Source organism: Lithobates pipiens, unplaced genomic scaffold (assembly GCF_037356315.1).
Source record: "Lithobates pipiens isolate NorthernLeopardFrog02 unplaced genomic scaffold, aLitPip1_a1.2 Scaffold_19, whole genome shotgun sequence".
NCBI lineage: Eukaryota > Metazoa > Chordata > Amphibia > Anura > Ranidae > Lithobates > Lithobates pipiens.
Genome location: NW_027507764.1, coordinates 141,393,346 through 141,414,191, shown reverse-complemented (window position 1 = coordinate 141,414,191; position 20,846 = coordinate 141,393,346).

The following is a 20,846-nucleotide window of genomic DNA, read 5'->3' as shown; positions in this document are numbered from 1 at the left end:
AATTTGGACATTTTCACTTATTTTGAGGGGACAGAAAATTGACACTGTTATACAAGCTGTACACTCACTACTTTACATTGTAGCAAAGTGTGATTTCCTTAGTGTTATCACATGAAAGTGTATAATAAAATATTTACAAAAATGTGAGGGGTGAACTCACTTTTGTGAGATACTTTATGCAGATATGAAGTTTTGATTTCAATCTGTTTCACTTACTTTATTTTTATTTCAGGTAAGTAGAAAGGTAATAAAACTGGGGTAGCCATGCAGCTAGCATTTTCAGAGGGAAGCTGCATATTACTTTCACTACTGGTTCTTTTTAGGTTATCCGCATGATACTGTATCCAAATAGGATTGACAGCTCATGTATAGGGGAGACATCTGCACTGCATGATTTTTATCTACAAAGATGCTGACTGGTTGGATTAGAAAATCTAGGTGCATAATGACCTAATCTTTGCATATCAGCGGTATATTTCAGCATGAACCCTATTTGGTGCAGGTGCTGAATCAACTCTTCAGATATGTGATATAATGCTATAGGCTAAATTTATTCAGTGATTGCCCTGGGAACCATTAGAGAGTTGGGTGGCCCGATACAGGTGACACCATGGAGGTTATTTACTAAAACTGGAGAGTGCAACTCTGCATAGAAACCAATCAGCGTTCAGGTTTTATTGTCAGAACTTAACTGAACAAGCTGAAGTTAGAAGCTGATTGGCTATCATGCACAGCTGCACCACATTCTGAGTGCACCGGTTTTAGTAAATCTACCCTCCTAGTTAAAAACTAGCCAGTTTCATTCACAGGTATGTGCATAGGAGTCCATCCTGACGGATTGATTCGTTTTCCAAAAAAAACAACGTTTCAATCTACTATTTTAAAGATTGAAGTATGTGGTTTTATCATTATTACTGTTACTCTAGATGAATTGTTCAGATGTCTGGTGTAAGTCGTCATTTGTTTTATGATCCATTTGCTTTCCTTTATTACATACTTCAGTTAAGATAACATCACATTTGTTCTAATATTCATTTTTAATCAATTCCAAATAAAATTTCTAGAGCATATCTTCATATATTGCACAGATCCAAACTGGCTTCTCCATCCATGTAAAGGAAGCCAAATGATGTGGTAATAAAAAGTGTCCATACACAGATACATCTCCCAGTGGGCCAGGTATTGGAAAAGGAAACATCTTTTTCCACTGTTAACTGACAGAAGCATCTTGGATTAATCTTACTGAAGGCAATAATCCCTTTATAATGAACAATCAATAAGACAGAGATCTTGATTAGCATTCTTTAAAAATACAAGAGGTTCTGTACAAACAGTAATTCCAGTTTATTGTGCTTTTGCAATTTAAAAATGTGCTTATCCGGAGAAGTATTTCTAGAATCTTAAATGTATAATAAAACAGGATTGAAGCTGGCCAAGTTAAACACAGGTCAGTTTAGGTCAAAAACATTGCTATAAAAGTAATTGTATGGGGTGTAGCAAAGTTCTATAGCTGCCTGCATTGGGGTAGAGATGGGAAGGGTTACAACCTCTGTCAGTTTTACATTTCTGTTCGTTAAAGCTGAACTTCAGGCAAACAGCTAAATATACACAGATTGCAACACAGCGCCAAGATCAATGATGGAAGTAAGTGACTAAATAAATCAATATGATCAATACTGGATCATCACAGCTACCCTGATTTTTGGCAGGGCCAAAAAAGAATAAAAAAAGCAAAAGAAAGGCAGCTCTGATCCCAACTATGTGCTAGCTAACAGCTAAATACACATATGGCATTGTGTAAATTAGTTGTTTTACCTGCCAAAGGATTAGTATATCTGCCCATCCAGTTCTGAGATATACATAGCATTGCCACAGCCCTCTATGGTAGAGCAGGAGACCTGCCTCCCTGTGGCTGGGCAGGTAAAGAAGAAGCTAATGACCAAGACTAATGTGCAAATCTTTCTGTCATTCTGATCTCTCCTCCCATCAGCATGCTTCTTGCACTGCAGCACTACTGATTAGTTCCTTGAGATGCTTATTTATCCCCACATGGAGCTCTGCTGTACAGGTAGTACAAGAAGGGTGATACCAAGTTAAATTCAGGTACCTACACTTGAATAAAAAATAAAAATAAATGTGACCACTTGCCGACCAGCCACCATCATTATATTGCGGCAGGTCGGAACGTTCTCGTGAATCGCCGTAGCTGTACGTCGGTCCTTTAAACAGCTCTAGCAGGCACCTGCTGCACGGCAGGTACACGATGCATGTAGCCGCGATGTCCACAATGTCCGCCAGCCACACGCGTTAGAGAGGACCAGAGCCAGAACGGGGATGTGTATTAACGTCAATGGTTACCTTAGGGAGGCAGCTAGCAGGGCACTGTTCCAGGCCCGCAGACTTATTTTGCTGCATTGGATCTCCCAAACGGTACCAACACTGCAGATGTGGATAGACCAAATGGGCACAGTACTTAGGTATGAAAAATGTATATATGTGCATAGAGATAACCTGCACAAGTTTGACAGGGTATGGGGGAATTGGTTGTCTGTGCCAGGCCTATCTCCAGTAGACTTAATACTGGATAGATTATTACTGTGATGTATCGGTAGACCATGTAAGTAAATCAATATCACTGGAGAACTACCCGGTAGGGTGATGGAAAAGCAGCTGACATGGATTTGCTCTGTAAGATAATGTTATTTTCTTGTTATGGTGCATGTAAGGTAAATGACTATAGCTATTCTGTATTGCTAAATGGATATGACTTTGTACTTAATTTGAGATGATATAGTATAATGTGCATGGACTCTCTGTAATGTTATTTTCTTTGTTTTCTGTGGTTTGTTGACTTTCTTCAAAAAATGTATACCTCATAAAAAAAAAAAAAAAAAATGTATCAAAAGTGTGCGATCTATTCGCCGCAATGTCGCAGTCCCACTAAAAATCGCAGATTTCCGCCATTATTAGTAAAAAAATAATAATAATAAAAACACCATTAATCTATTCCTTATTTTGTAGACGCAATAACTTTTGTGCAAACCAATCAATATACGCTTATATTTTTACTAAAAATAAGTAGAAGAATATATATCAGCCTAAACTTAGTTTTTTTTTATATTTTTGGGGGGATATTTATTATAGCAAAAAGTAAAAAATATTGCTTTTCTTTCAAAATTGTAGCTCTTTTTTGTTTATAGCGAAAAAAAAAAAAACGCAGAAGTGATCAAATACCACTAAAATAAGGCTCTATTTGTGCGGAAAAAATGACGTCAATTTTGTTTAGGTACGTCGCATGACCACGCAATTGTCAGTTAAAGCAACGCAGTGCTCTATCGCAAAAAATGGCCTGGTCATTAAGGGGGAAATTCTTCCGGTCCTTAAGTGGTTAAAGTGTATATAAACACTAATAGATCTGCTCCCTTTTCATCTGCTAAATATACATTGGAAAGTGTTATGTTAAAGTGGTTGCAAACCTCAGACATGAAATATGAACAAATCATATCCCTCTATAGTGTGTATTTGTCTCTATCCAGAGCACTAAGTATAATTTCTCTCTGCTGCTTCGTTCCTCTGCTTTCAGCATGAATCACTTCTGACAAGTTTTCCTGACACCAAGAGAGAAAAGGTTCAAGGAAGGAAGGGGTAACCCCTGGAAGTTGCACATCTATGATGTCCTACTGCAATGAATACAGTGGCAACCTCAGCCTGGACTTGGAACCAGGCCACACCCCCAAGAGAGAAAAGGTGACGGGGGGCGCCCAGCTGATTGACAACCTCAGCTCTGTTCCTGTCTGCTGTGTAAAAGGGAGTGTGTCCCTTGCCTCCAATCAGCTCTCAAAGTGTAACTTGAACACTCCACACCCTTTTTTATGAAAGTCTGAAGAGAAGATAAACAGGTACTACTTATGTAGCAATATTTGTTTCATCTCTATGTATGACCTGAGGCCAGTCACTGCACTGGGTATATGTAAGGACTTTAAATCTTTTTGATAAGTGCAAAAAAAATCCAGTTGATTTTGCCAGAAATCCTGTTAGCTAATAATTTCTTTTGCTCTCTGCCTGTGCACAAAGTGGAGTTATGGGGATGGGTGGAGGGGCGAGATGAGTAGAGATCTATACTTTTTGCACTGAATTGAGGACTACATTAACCAATGCAGCCTAAATGCATGTGGTGTGAACAGGCCTTAAGTTTGGGGCCCTAATTCACCTGGTAGACTTCCTGTTGTGGGGGAGGGATGAATTGGAAAGAGGTTGCTTGGACCAGATTTCACCAGTTTAGTTATTAGGTTGTCTGCCGGATTAAATAACAGGGACTGTGCTGATGAAGTACCAGTGGAGAATATTTCCAATGATTAGGTAATTTTTTTTATTAAGTAATTTTTATAATCTTCTTTTTAATACATTTATGGACAGTCATGAACTTAGCCTTCACTTTACCCAAAAATAAAGGTTGGAGGGGCAGGTAAATCAATCCCAGTATGTAGGCTGGTCCCAGTAGTGTCCTTTGTGTATTTTATTCAAAGTTACAGTGTAGTGAGTGGTGTAAGGCTTAAAGTTGGCCATACACAATTCCGTTTTTTTTCTTTTAGCCAGCTGGTTGAAAAAAAAAAAAAACTGATCCGATTCCCCCATCCACACATTTGATGTGGATGCAGGAATCCTCTCTGCTATGTCACTGTATTCTGACCTGCCATAAGAATACACTGATCAGTGCTGAAACCTATTGGCTGCATTCGGTGATCAAACAATAATTTAACAATAAGCTGGGGTCACGAGAAGTAGGTTGACTTTTCATGAACAAGAATGGTCATATATAAATCAAAATTCAGGTGGTACCTGCTGAACTGCCTGAATTTTGATCCAAGTATGGCCAGCTTAACTTGCTGGGGTGTATCTGCTTTTGGCCTAATAAGGTTCCTGTAGCAGAGGTATTTAAGTAGGAAGGCACTGAGCCACAGGGTAGTGGGTGCAGTATTGGAGTTGTAAATGGAGGTGGGTCAGGAGAAGGAGGAAGAGGATCATATACAGGAGGATGTAGTGCTTCACCCCTTTGACGGGACCCTGAAAACAGGACTGAATTGCAAGCAAAGCACCATTGATTAGGAACCATTACAAACCAAGGCGATTTAGTTCACATATGTAGAGCTATTCAAGTTATTCATTCACTAAAAATATGATGCAACACAGAGAAAAAATAGGATGCATAGCCCAGACAAAAACCCGACCAAATGTTTAAAGGAACAGCATCTCTTTGTGAGTGGTTGCACTGCCATGTGATTCATGAAACTGAAGAAGAACTGTACATCTAATACAAACTTTATTTAGTAAATTATGTTGCTGGTTAAGTGTATCGTCTGGTCTGATTTAATGGGGGTATAGAGTGGGAGGGAAATCCTATAGTGTATGGGAATGGGGAATGAAGTATAAATCTTTATGTCAACCTTCTGGGTGATGAGAAAATAAGAGGTAAAAGGAAAGAGAAGCAGCCAGTTAGGGAGAAGCTGTGATGGTTGTGTCAGAGGGGTGGATTGGTGGCTGTATGGTCTACCTGGCTATGTGGCAGGGACCCCCAGGTTGGGGCCCACTGCATAGTTGGACCCTCCTATGGACTGGAGTGTCAAGAACTCATGAAGTATACAGCAGCTCCCTTCAATGCCTTTGGGTTGAAGAGTAAGTTTAAAGTGTTTAATGTGAGTAAAGAACTGGTGGTGGCAAATCAGCGTTTCATGCTATTTCCCTTAAATAGCTTCAATGTCAGTACTATCTTAGTAAGATAGTAAGATATCTTAAGATAAGTGTCACTGACAGGTGAAAGGACCTTATCCTTCTGATGTGGGGCCTGGTGCAGTAGTCTCACCTCTGGCCATAAGAGGCATTAACTCACAGAAGAGAGCAATTCCATCATGTTGACACTTAGTGAAAGTAACTAAATAAACTTAAACTTTGTGGGGAACATAAAGCAAGTTCCAAATCCTGCTGCCTCTCCCCCCCGATCCAGTGTGACAGTGTGCAGGGGATTTTGTCCTCGCACCCACTGTCAGAATTCAACTAAAGCGTCTCCATGTCATTCATTCACAGTTTCCTGTGAATTAATGAACGACAAGTACCGTTATCCACCGTTGCAGATGGATCATAGTTCTGAATGAACTTCAAGGGCACTGATGAACGTCCTTGTGGTTCATTCAGCTTTCAAACTGACAGTCCGTATGGATGTATGGACTAAAAGCTTCAGGGCTTGTCAGCAGAAGCCTGACATTGGACCCATGATCCTCCTGCAGGAAAAAATATAAATGTACATTTTAAATACGTATGTGTATTTATTATTTTTTCTAAAAAAGTGAACTAATCCTTTAATCAACACCAGTGTGTAGGTATATAAAAACAGTATACAGTATATTTCATACAAACAGGTGCATATTGTTTAATCTAGCTATGTTCATGGTAAAAATAACATAATTTATGCTTTAATAATAAATTAATTAATAAAGTTAATTATGAGTAAAATCAAGGTAACAGTGTAATGTGTTGCATGGTGTAAAAATCTGGGGAAAAAAATATATATATATACACACACTAATGAACACTCTTTCTACTTTTTTATTAAGATAAGAATTCACTTTTTTTTTAATCAAGGCCATTGTTAAGTAATTGGATTATTTCTATGTCCCGGAGGCTTTTCCCAGGGATCCAAAATTCTAATACTACAATATAATGAGAAACTATACAGTAGATGAAATGAAAATGTTATCTTACAAAATATATTGGAACCTCTCTAAGCTTGTTCCCAGTCGTGGCTTCTAACATATAGGGATGACCTGGACTTGTGTTCAGGGACACCACACCAATCCCCTCAAGGCAGCAAACAGAGCCATCATTATCAAGCAGCTACTTTTACAAGATTACATAGCTAGCACAGAGGAGTGGGAGAGCTGAATTATAAGCAGGAAAGCTGCAAATGTGTAAAAAAAATGCATACTTCTATATTTGTGAAGGTTGTGTACTATTCCCAGCTGTCCACAGGATAGTATATTATATGAATTTAATTATTTTTGGAATTATCTAATATGTCTCTGTAGAAATGCGTCCTTCTTCTACTTGTATTTAAAATTGTATAAGTTACTAAGCCCGTATTTTTTAAATTCAACATACCTTCCAACAAAGATTTTTTCTACAACCTATCTTAAACCTGTCTTGAGAGAAATATGGAGTCCGGCATTGTTGAACCTCATGTTGACCACACCGGCTTTGGTACTTTCTGAGTTGATGACCCAAGAATTCAGATCAGTAAAATTTTGGGAAAAGTCAAAAATCTCTCTGCGCATTCTTGTTCTGCGGCAGGTATTCAAAGCACTGAGGCAAGTGGATCGGCATGGAATCTTTGTTTTCAAAACCAAGGTCAGCAATAGTAGCATGTTCCTTAACCACCTCAATACAGTGTACTTACATCCCTTTCCTGTCCACTTGCTGCTTAACAGGCAAAGTGCTGGCTGGCCATACATATACATTTGTGTAATGCTTTATGCTTTATCTTATCTAGAATAAAAATAAAAAAACGACATACAGTGATACCTTGGACTACGAGCATAATTTGTTCCAGAAGAATGCTTGTAATCCAAAACACTGGTATATCAAAGCAAATTTCCCTATAGGAGTCAATGGAAACATAGATAGTTTGTTCCAGAGTGACTGCTATTGTATGCAGTACCGCATGTGGCCAGAGGTGGGGTGGCGCCGGAAACACTCAGAGAGCCCTTGGAGCAGCTTGGATGCACTCGGAGACACTTGGAGACACTCGGTAACAGTGTAACACCTCTGGCCAAATGTGGTACTTGAATCCTGCTTGCTCTTACGGGACAACGCTCGCAAACTGAGTCAGGTTTTAAAAAAAAATAATAGCTTGTAATGCAAAACGCTTGTAAACTGCATTGCTCGCAATCCAAGGTATTACTGTATTTTAAAACTGTATTTTAAAACAATTTGACTTTCTATAATCAGACTGCCACTGCTTCCTTCCATGCAATACAACCAACAATGGTTTTTTTTTATTTTTTTTTATCTTTTAATAGTCTATGTGTTTGGAGACCTTGGAAAAATTTTGGAAATTACACATAAAAAAAGGTCAAACTATCAAGTTAAAACATTTTAAAATCAGACACAGAAGTTCTCCTATAGATGAAAATCCAGTACCAATAAATTGTACATTTTTGTTACCAGTATGTGCTGATCATGATAATAGTGTATATGCTTCATTCAGACTGGCCCACTTTAATTTTGCAAACACACACAAAAACAGTATATAAACTATACGCAATTGCGCAAAAAACAAGTAAAAACATTCCACTATCGGGCATAGGACAGGGCATAACCACACCAGTGCTCAATAATGCTGCCTCACCAGTGCCCATTAACGCAGCCAGATCAGTGCCCTTCAGTGCAGCCACACCAATGCATATTAATGCAGACTGATCAGTGGCCATCAGCACAGCCACACCAGTAGCCCAGGACCAGCTGTGCACTGCTGGTACATCTGTTCCTCTCCCTTCCTCCTGGGTAACTAGGGCTGGAGGAAACTGGTGAGGTGAGCATGCGGGGACTTCCAAATCCTGTCCACCAATCAGCTAATTTCCTGACTCTCGCTGTGTAGCTGTTTAGAAAAGAACTTCTCCGGGTCTCCCCTGTGTTCAGCGGGGGCCGAGGGACAGAGAGCGGGCTATTCTATCACTCTTGGCTTTAAGTGGATTAATCTGCAGCAGCCCTGCTGGCCGGCTCCAGTGTACTGATATAGCACAGGCCAGCCTTCAACTGTGTAGTGCGCTGCTGTGGATTAATCCGGCCATAGCTGAAAGTGATTGAAAGAGTCCAATTTCAGTCTCCCGGCCCCACTAAACACAGGGGGCCTGGAGAAGTTTATTAGAGATTAGCTTAGACCCCTTTCACACTGAGGCAGTTTTAAGGCATTTTAGCTCTAGAAATAGCCTTTCACACTGGGGGGGGGAGGGTGTGCTTGCAGGACGTTAGGAAAAGTCCTGCAAGCAGCATCTTTGGGGAGGTTTGGGAGCTCTGTATTTAGTGCTCCCAAAACGCCCTGCCCATTGAAGTAAATGGGCAGCGCTTCCAAAGCGCCTGAAAAGCGATTCGGAGGAGCCGCAACACGGGTGCTTTTAACCCATTCTTTCGGGTTAAAAGTGCCCCGCTTAAACAGCGTTAAAACGCTGCTAAAACTAGCTGCGCTTTGGCGCTAATGTGGCCAAGCTCCTACCCGCTCTATCTCCGCTGTCACTGAAACTGGCCCACTGAGCCATCTGCCCACCAGGAAACTGCCGGTAGTCCCGATGGCCAGTACATGCATGTGTATATGATATTCTGGGGCTGCAATAACTATGCCAGAAAAAGATATATTAAAAATAAGTAATTTGCTAGAAGGTGTTAGAATTATTTTTCCTCTTTTTTGCTTATTTATAGCTCTAGAACTACAGGTGCAGTTGGAACAGTCCCCGTCCCCCGGTGTTCCTGTCATAAAATGTTAATGTAACTGTTAGTATTCAGCCCTCCCTCATTAATATTAGCATCATAAATGTCATTCTGCAGACCTTTAGCATTGGATTATCTAGTTGTATTATAAAGGTTTGGATATAAACAGAATTCTTTCTATACTGTAAGCTATACTTCACTATGCAGCTTGGTGACATTAGGGTACAGTAATGGAGAGAGAGTCTGGGTAAGTTGTTACATTGCAGATGCTAGATCTAGGTATTCAAAACCCACAAGCTAATAAAAATCATATAAATGTAGAAATGCCTTTTAGGACATGGGCTACATTTAAGGAAACAACCATGTTTAACAAAATTTATTAAGGAATTTGTTAAGTCAATTATTTAATTGTTTCCACTGACAACTAAATTAAACATTCTTCTGTCCCCTTGTTGATAAACTTGGCAGAAAGTAAAATATATAATATCAAGTGTGTCTGTGTGTGAAGTGTGAATCTGTGTCCAATTTTTCCAAGTGGTTGTAAAATTACAAAACTTGCAACCTGGTAAAAAGTGTTTTCCAGCCATGTAAGAAATCATATCCATTTCACATTTTACATGTGTGATCTGGGCTTTGACTGTTCCTACATCTGGCCTTCTCCCAGTATATTAAGTCTGAGTGCAGTCTGGTCTCAGTATATTAAATTAAAGAAGTGGAAATGTGCTGCTTGGCTTTCTCATTACACATACAGTTTTTAGTTTCTTTTGAGCTCAATTTTATTCGCAAGACGCATGTTTGATGGGATTATGTTGGTTTTATTCTGGTATGGTAAAATGCTCAATGCGTAATGAAACAGAATGGAACCATTGTCACACAGTGAACTTTCACCTTACAGAATAAAACTGAACTCCTTTTTTCTCAAGGATACAGATATTTCTTTCCAAATACTATACTATTAATTAAGCGAATAATGTGAGGAAAAGAAAACAAGTTCTTCGTTTCTGTTCACACTAAGGAGCAAAAACGTCTTGTAAAAATATTAAAAGACCATTTTTTTGTGTACATAAGCAGAGATTTAGACATATAATTTAGTAGAAGGCAAAGATAGGTGAGAGATCTTTGTTTACCTGTATACAATGTATATGCAGTAAATGAAGAGCTGACCTGGTAAAGGCAGACAAATCTATACCGGTTTGTCTAGCCAAGTCAGAATGATCCAAGTGCTTGGCATCCACTCCACACGTACTGATAATTGGTTTCATATGTGAACTTCACACACCAACTATTATGAACTTACATAACTTATACAACTTGCACATTTATTCAATTTGAGTTCACTTTACCTGGAGTTAGTAATAAGGATTCAATGTAGCTGATTGGACTCCACCAACATGGTCCTATTGTCCAACATAGTCTACCATAGTCCTATGGTCCACCATAGTCCTATGGTCCTACTCCACCACCATGGTCCTATGGTCCACCATAGTCCTATGGTTCTACTCCACTACCATGGTCCTATGGTCTGTATGGTCCTTTGTCCCTATGGTGTCCATATGGCTGGTATTGATGCTGGTGTCTTTCTTCGTACAATAGAAATGCTATTCTCAAGCACATGTCGATATCTGTGTGCCTGTGTTGACATTTGGGGTAAGTACAAATTCTGTTCCGTACACTGTGTCGGTGCCTAAGCAGAAGTTTCCCACTACTATTTATACATCTTCTGAAAATCCTGGTTGCTACTCTAGTTATGACTGTTGCCTTTTCTCTGCTGTTTTTTTTGTTTCTGTGTACCCAAACTTTGGTCTTGATATGGCTCGGCCTGAATGCAGCTTGCCCTGATCTCTGCCTATTTACAAGCAATATTTTTGCCTGACAATGTGGTTATTTGTTTCAGTGGACTGTCAGCTGTCTACACCAGTGGGGCATACCTGAGGGCTTGTTCTGGATGTTTAATGCACTTTTTAGACCCTTGGGGTATTGATGTTGAAGTAGTAGCTACACTGAATATCTACTACTATCTCTAGTTAAAAAAAAATATTATATTGCAGAAATAATTCTTAGATTTGGTGGCTGCATACGTTTTATTTTCGCTTGTTGACTCTGCTAATAAGTTTGTTATTTTTTCAACTTCTTTTACAGACCAAGCTGTCCAGCAAAAGTGTCAGAGTGTTGAGACAAAACATATCAATTCCACATTTTTGGAACAATTGTAATTCAGATCGGTCAATCATTTTTAGAAAATTAATAAACAAAACAAAATTAAACAATTTCTGAAACCAATTTTTCCATTCTGCTTATGTCTACTGGAGTTTGGCTTTAATTTGTTAGTCAAGTCTATCTAAATCTGCTAATATATCTATCACTGCCCTCTACCCAGATTAATAGTGCTACTGTGCAAAGGTGTTTCCACTGCTCCTCCATCCAGAGTGGAGACACCTTAAGACAGGAAGTGTGTCACTGGCTGGATCCCAAGGGGAAAATAAAGAAAATGCCTAAAAACACAAATTCAGCTGCCACATTTGAAGCGGTTGTAAAAGCTGAAGGTTTTTTACCTTCATGCATTATGCATGAAGCTAAAACACCTTCTGTGTGCAGCATCCCTCCCAGCTCCCCCTAATACTTACCTGAGACCATCTCGATCCAATGATATGCACAAGAACAACGGCTCTCCTGGGTCTTTCCCTCCTCATTGGCTGAGATACAAGGAGCCATTACAGATAGTGAAGAGGGAGTGGGGGGCCAAGCTTTGCTCTATGTGTCTTATGGACACACAGAGGTGGCTTGAGAGTGAGCATGCACAAACCCCCATCGCAACTGGCTTGCTCTGGGGACACTTGGCAAGGGGGAGGTGCCAGGAGATCCGGCAGGGGGCCCAAGAAGAAGAGGATCGGGTAAGTATAACATGTTTATTATTTTTAAGGGATTATTTTAGGATTATTTTAGGGATTAGATTTTCTTTCGAGGAGTAATACTGCTTTAAAGTTTAACTCCTGTTAGCTTATAAAAATCCCTTTTAGGTGCCCCCCTCCCCTTATATTAAGAGTCTAAATGTGGGTGGCCCTCACTGTCCTCATGTACAATGCAGAAATGATGGTCGTGCATTGTATTTGAGAACGACAGCATGGGGGTGGCCTCACTACAGGAATAGAAGGGCAGTTTGAGACTGGTTGTTGGATGAGAAAGCAATAATTTCTATTACATCTATTACATGCAATTTCTATTACATTACAGGCAAACAATCTTTAGGCCCACGCTCAATGTATCTTTTAAGTTGACTCGTACTCTTCTCTTATGACAGTTTTTTTTAGCACAATTTATGTGTGTATATACTGCATGTTTATCTATCTATCTATCTATCTATCTATCTATCTATCTATCTATCTATCTATCTATGGTACACACGTATACAATTTACACTATGTAAATAATATATATGTGTATGTGTGTATATAGACAATTACAGGTAAAAATATGAATTGCAAGACCATTGCAATCTATACATTGGATGGTGACGAGCCTCATTGCTCCTTCTTTTTGCATGTACTTGTGTTGAACAGAGAGGAAGTGCTGGGTCCTTGTGTTCAGTGAAGCATTCATCAAACACTCTTGTATGCTAACTTTGCCAATCCCTCAGCAATCACTTTACTCATGAATATTTTAATGATGTATGTTGGGAAGAATGTAGAAAGGATCAAGAGGTCCTCTTAGGACCAAGCTGAATGCCTGTTTCCGGATTCTGAATTATCTGCCACTTCAACTTGCTGCTGTCAAATAATGAGTTACATGGAGACATCTGAGCTCATTTAAATATTATATCACAGGCTCACGTATCATCTGGAAAATGGCAGGACAATCGAGCGGTGGTCTCCAGGCTTCCTCTGCACCATTTTTTATACAGAACCTTGGCTTGTACTGTAAATTATTATCTGGTACATTGTAAGAGGCACATTTATTATGTAATCCATGAACAATACTCCCATTACTGGTCCATTGTGTAGTATTTATAATGAGCTTTATGAAAAGGTTATTTGTATTGTATAGAGTAAAAACAGAAAAAAGTCAGCAGTTTTAAAAATTCTACTGTGATGAATTTGATTGTGCACTGGACATGAAATATTATATACGGATTTCATTAGGTATATATGTGGACAAATATTCCCACGTTTCAAATGAGTTCATAGTACGTCTATGGCTCCTGTTTGCAAACATAAGCAGAAATCACAATGCATCACTAAAAACATAGGTGGATAAAATCTTAATAAAGCAAAATAAATAAATATAATTAACTGTTCTTGAGGGGGAACTAACATACACTATATTGTCAAAAGTATTGGAACACCTGCCTTTACACGCACATAAACTTTAATCACATCTCAGTCTTCGTCTGTAGGGTTCTATATTGAGTGTGCTCACCCTTTGCAGCTATAACAGCTTCAACTCTTCTGGGAAGGCTATCCATAAGATTTAGGAGTGTGTCTATGGGAATGTTTGACCATTCTTCCAGAAGCGTATTTGTGGGGTCAGGCACTGATATTGGACGAGAAGGCTTGGCTCGCAGACTCCACTCTAATTCATCTCAAAGGTGTTCTATCAAATTGAGGGCAGGACTCTGTGCAGGCCAGTCAAATCCCTCCACCCCAAACTCACTCATCCATTAATTTACGGATGTTGGAACAGGAAAGGGCCATCCCTAAACTGTCCCAACAAATTGGGAGAATGAAATTCAATTGTCCAAAATGTCTTGGTATGCTGAGGCCTTAGAAGTTCACTAAGGGGCCAAGCCCCCTGAAAAACAACCCACACCATAACACCAGTGCACAAAGCAAGGTTCATAAAGACATGGAGGTGTGAGTTTGAGGTGGAGGAACTTGACTGGCCCGCACAGAGTCCTGACCTAAACCTGATAGAACATCTTTAGGATGAATTAGAATGCGGGACAGGTCTTCTCATCCAACATCAGTGCCTGACCTCACAAATGCGCTTCTAGAAGAATGGTCAAACATTGCCATAGACACACTCCTAAACCTTGTGCACAGCCTTCCCAGAAGAGTTGAAGCTGTTATAGCTGCAAAGGGTGGGTTAACCACTTAACAACCGCCCATTGCCGATTAACGGCTTCAGAGCGGTTGTTTAACTCTGAGAGGCCGTTAATTAACGGCCTCCCAGAATTCTGATCTCGCGCGCCCCCTGGGGCGCGCACACGAGATCATCCGTGACCACTGGACCCGGCGCATCACGGATCACGGTAAACGGCCGCTCGTCGCAGCCGTTTACCACGTGATCGCTCCGTCAAATGACGGAGTGATCACTTGTAAACAAACCGGCGTCATGTTATGACGCCAGTTCCTCCCTCCCCCTCTCTGTACCGATCAGTACAGCGGAGGGGAAAGAGATCGGTGTTAGCAGCGCTGTGGGCTGCATGTGCAGTGGCCACATCGCTGCTCGCCGAATTTAACCCCTCAATTCCCTGCCAATACTCTGCAATACCCTGCAATACTCTGCAGTACCCTGCTATTACTCTGCAGTACCCCCCATTACTCTGCAGAACCCTGCCATTACTCTGCAGTACCCCCCATTACTCTGCAATACCCTGCCATTACTCTGCAGTACCCCCCAATACTCTGCAGTACCCGCCATTACTCTGCAGTACCCGCTATTACTCTGCAGTACCCCCCCATTACTCTGCAGTACCCCGCAATTACTCTGCAGTACCCCCCAATACTCTGCAGTACCCTGCCATTACTCTGCAGTACCCCCAATACTCTGCAATACCCTGCCATTACTCTGCAGTACCCTGCCATTACTCTGCAGTACCCCCCATTACTCTGCAGTACCCTGCCATTACTCTGCAGTACCCCCCAATACTCTGCAATACCCCCAATACTCTGCAATACCCCCCAATACACTGCAATACCCCCCAATACTCTGCAATACCTGCCAATACCCCACCAATACTCTGCAATACCCTGCCATAAATTGCCATACCCAGCCATACTTGGAGATACCCAGCCATACTCGGTGATACCCTGCAATAGCCAGCCATAGACGCCCCCCCCACCCCTCACCGCCCTCCGGTGCTTCTACCAACTCACCAGTACGATCAAAGCCAGAATCTTTTTTTTTTTTTTTTTTTTTTTTTTCAGGCTTCCCAGCCTAGAGGTGAGATGTGGGATCATATTGACCCCCAGATTTCACTGTAAAGAGGACCTGTCACCCCATATTCCTATTACAAGGGATGTTTACATTCCTTGTAATAGGAATAAAAGTGATCAAAAATTTATTTTTGGGGAAAAAAATGTCAAACTAAAATAAATAAAGTAAAATGAACAATAAAAAAAAAAAAAAAAATTTAAAGCGCCCCTGTCCCCATGTGCTCGCATACAGAAGCGAATGCATACTTAAGCCCCGCCCCCACATATGAAAATGGTCTTCAAACCACACATGTGAGGTATCGCCGCGAACGTTAGAGCGAGAGCAATAATTCTAGCCCTAGACCTCCTCTGCAACTCAAAACATGTAACCAGTAAAAAAAATTTAAAGCGTCGCCTATGGGGATTTTTTAAGTAGCGACGTTTGGCTCCATTCCACAGGTATGTGCAATTTTGAAGAGTGACATGTTCGATATCTATTTACTCAGCATAACTTCATCTTTCACTTTATGCAAAAATTGGGCTAACTTTACTGTTTTTTTTTTTTTTTTTAAGCACAAAACTGTTTTCCCCCCCAAAAAAACGCGTTCGAAAAATTGCTGCGCAAATACCGTGTGAGATAAAATTTTGCAACGACCACCATTGTATTCTCCAGGGTCTTTGCTAAAAAAAAATATATAATGTTTTGGGGTACTCTGTAATTTTCTAGCAAATAAATGATGATTTTTACATGTAGGAGAGAAATGTCAGAATTGTCCTGGGTGCTCCAGAACACCTGATGGCGCTCCCTGCATGTTGGGCCTCTGTATGTGGCCACACTGTGTAAAAGTCTCACACATGTGGTATCACCGTACTCGGGAGTAATAGCAGAATGTGTTTTGGGGTGTAATTTGTGGTATGCATATGCTGTGTGTGAGAAATAACCTGATAATATGACAATTTTGTGGAAAAAAAAAAAAGGAAAAGAAATCTTGATTTTGCAAAGAATTGTGGGGAAAAATGACAACTTCAAAAAACTCATCATGCCTCTTACTAAATACATTGGAATGTCTTCTTTCCAAAAAGGGGTCATTTGGGGGGTATTTGTACTTTTCTGGCATGTTAGGGTCTCAGGAATTGAAATAGGCCGTCAGTCCTTCAGGTGTGATCAATTTTCAGATATTGGCACCATAGCTTGTGGACTCTATAACTTTCACAAAGACCAAATAATATCCACCAATTTGTACTTATTTTTACCAAAGATATGTAGTAGTATAAATTTTGGCCAAAATTTATGAAGAAAAAATTACTAATCTGCTAAATTTTATAACAGAAACGAAGAAAAATTCATTTTTTCGCAGAATTTTCTGTCTTTTTTCTTTTATAGCACAAAAAATAAAAAACTGAGAGGTGATTAAATACCACCAAAAGAAAGCTCTATTTGTGTGAAAAAAAGCACAAAAATTTCATATAGGTCCAGTGTTGCATGACTGAGTAATTGTCATTCAAAATGTGAGAGCACCAAAAGCTGAAAATTGGTCTGGTTATTAAGGGTGTTTAAGTGCCCAGTGGTCAAGTGGTTAACTCAATATTGAACCCTATGGACTAAGACTGGGATGCCATTAAGTGCATGTAAAGGCAGGCATACTTTTGGTAATATAGTGTAAATGCATTAAAACCTATCAAGTTCTACCTCCGACCACTAAAACAATTTCCGCTTTTTTTCCTTCTCATGCTCATCCACTTTTTTCCTACTCAAATGATGTTACTATCCCTTAAGCTAAATGTAATCTAGGATATCTTTTCTCTTAACAGAAAAGTTTATTTTTTTATTTTTCTTACAACAAATAAGACAGTACAAACATACATGTATGTTACAAAGGATCTGACATTAGGTAATTAGTTACATAATTTCAATATTGCATGTGCAGGGGATAGTCAACCTCTTCAACCTTTTTTCCCAGGATATGGGCTGTATACAACTCTAGGTTACCATTATATGTTGAGAATTATCTCGGGGGGTGGTCAAAGGACAAGTATAAGTAAGTGGGAGAGCCTGGAGTGTGATGATCTATCAGGAGTAGTGATGGCCGAACGGTTCGCCCGGCGGTCGTTTCGCGGCGAATTTCCGACTTTCGCCGTCCGCGGGTTCGAACGCCTTTTTCCGTCGTTCGCCCCGGCGGACTTACGTGTTTAATGTATACAAGAACTTTAACCTTTCGTGACACGTTTATCATGTGTTACAGGACAACCAATTGAGACATGACAGCTCATGGACACTTGGACATTCCCCCTAACCTATAAATACACCCGATCCGGTGGCCATTTTACATTCTTTCTTCTGTCACTGTAGGGAAAGGATCCTGTGTGGAGTAGGGACAGAGAAAACGCTAGCTATTTGGTACACAAAAGTTCTTTTCAGGACTGGTATAGGTGTTAGGTCAGCAGCCTGAGTTTCTTTTGTCAGTTTAGATAAAGGGACAGAGCGCTGTATGCTGCTATTTTAGGGACAGCTCAGCCAGATTAGTCTTTCTTCATCATCATCATCATCATCATCATTAGCTGTTACTATCAGGTCCACAAAAGAGCTGTTCCAGCTAATCGTTCCAGCCTACTCTTTTTTGCCAATTTGTATAGGGACAGGCAGGAAGCAGTGTGTCAGGCAGTGAGGATAATTTTAAAGACTTGCTGTTACTATTAGTTCCACAAAGGTTCTTTTCAGGACTGGTATCAGTGGTACGGTAATAGGCTTGTACACGTATAATATTCTTTCTTCCAAATATAGAAAGAATATTATACTTGACTGCTGCCCTTCTGCTGCAGTCTGCTAATCATTCACAACTCACTTGTTCCACAAAGCTCTTTATCAGGACTGGTAACTTGGTCTGTCTAGGGTGCTACGGTACATAGGCTTGGGTGCGGTACAGTCTGCTGTTCTGTAAGGACCGCTATCGGTCCACAATAGATAGGGTTGCCGTGCACTACTGCTGACCGCTGCCCTATACTGCAGCAGTCCTTCAGCGGTATAGGGACTGACGCACAGTCTGCTAAACACTAATACACAACCTGCTTGGTCCACAAAAGTTCTTATAAGGACTGGTAACTTGGTATAGGGTGCTACGGTACATAGGCCTGAGTGCGTTACAGTCTGCTGTTCTGTAAGGACCGCTATCGGTCCACAATACATAGGGTTGACGTGCACTACTGCTGACCGCTGCCCTATACTGCAGCAGTCCTTCAGCGGTATAGGGACTGACGCACAGTCTGCTAAACACTAACACACAACCTGCTTGGTCCACAAAAGTTCTTATAAGGACTGGTAACTTGGTATAGGGTGCTACGGTACATAGGCCTGAGTGCAGTACAGTCTGCTGTTCTGTAAGGACTGCTATCGGTCCACAATACATAGGGTTGCCGTGCACTACTGCTGACCGCTGCCCTATACTGCAGCAGTCCTTCAGCGGTATAGGGACTGACGCACAGTCTGCTAAACACTAATACACAACCTGCTTGGTCCACAAAAGTTCTTATAAGGACTGGTAACTTGGTATAGGGTGCTACGGTACATAGGCCTGAGTGCGTTACAGTCTGCTGTTCTGTAAGGACCGCTATCGGTCCACAATACATAGGGTTGCCGTGCACTACTGCTGACCGCTGCCCTATACTGCAGCAGTCCTTCATTGGTATAGGGACTGACGTACAGTCTGCTAATCACTAACACACAACCTGCTTGGTCCACAAAAGTTCTTATAAGGACTGGTAACTTGGTATAGGGTGCTACGGTACATAGGCCTGAGTGCGTTACAGTCTGCTGTTCTGTAAGGACCGCTATCGGTCCACAATACATAGGGTTGCCGTGCACTACTGCTGACCGCTGCCCTATACTGCAGCAGTCCTTCATTGGTATAGGGACTGACGTACAGTCTGCTAATCACTAACACACAACCTGCTTGGTCCACAAAAGTTCTTATAAGGACTGGTAACTTGGTATAGGGTGCTACGGTACATAGGCCTGAGTGCGTTACAGTCTGCTGTTCTGTAAGGACCGCTATCGGTCCACAATACATAGGGTTGCCGTGCACTACTGCTGACCGCTGCCCTATACTGCAGCAGTCCTTCATTGGTATAGGGACTGACGTACAGTCTGCTAATCACTAACACACAACCTGCTTGGTCCACAAAAGTTCTTATAAGGACTGGTAACTTGGTATAGGGTGCTACGGTACATAGGCCTGAGTGCGTTACAGTCTGCTGTTCTGTAAGGACCGCTATCGGTCCACAATACATAGGGTTGCCGTGCACTACTGCTGACCGCTGCCCTATACTGCAGCAGTCCTTCAGCGGTATAGGGACTGACGCACAGTCTGCTAAACACTAACACACAACCTGCTTGGTCCACAAAAGTTCTTATAAGGACTGGTAACTTGGTATAGGGTGCTACGGTACATAGGCCTGAGTGCAGTACAGTCTGCTGTTCTGTAAGGACTGCTATCGGTCCACAATACATAGGGTTGCCGTGCACTACTGCTGACCGCTGCCCTATACTGCAGCAGTCCTTCAGCGGTATAGGGACTGACGCACAGTCTGCTAAACACTAATACACAACCTGCTTGGTCCACAAAAGTTCTTATAAGGACTGGTAACTTGGTATAGGGTGCTACGGTACATAGGCCTGAGTGCGTTACAGTCTGCTGTTCTGTAAGGACCGCTATCGGTCCACAATACATAGGGTTGCCGTGCACTACTGCTGACCGCTGCCCTATACTGCAGCAGTCCTTCATTGGTATAGGGACTGACGTACAGTCTGCTAATCACTAACACACAACCTGCTTGGTCCACAAAAGTTCTTATAAGGACTGGTAACTTGGTATAGGGTGCTACGGTACATAGGCCTGAGTGCGTTACAGTCTGCTGTTCTGTAAGGACCGCTATCGGTCCACAATACATAGGGTTGCCGTGCACTACTGCTGACCGCTGCCCTATACTGCAGCAGTCCTTCATTGGTATAGGGACTGACGTACAGTCTGCTAATCACTAACACACAACCTGCTTGGTCCACAAAAGTTCTTATAAGGACTGGTAACTTGGTATAGGGTGCTACGGTACATAGGCCTGAGTGCGTTACAGTCTGCTGTTCTGTAAGGACCGCTATCGGTCCACAATACATAGGGTTGCCGTGCACTACTGCTGACCGCTGCCCTATACTGCAGCAGTCCTTCATTGGTATAGGGACTGACGTACAGT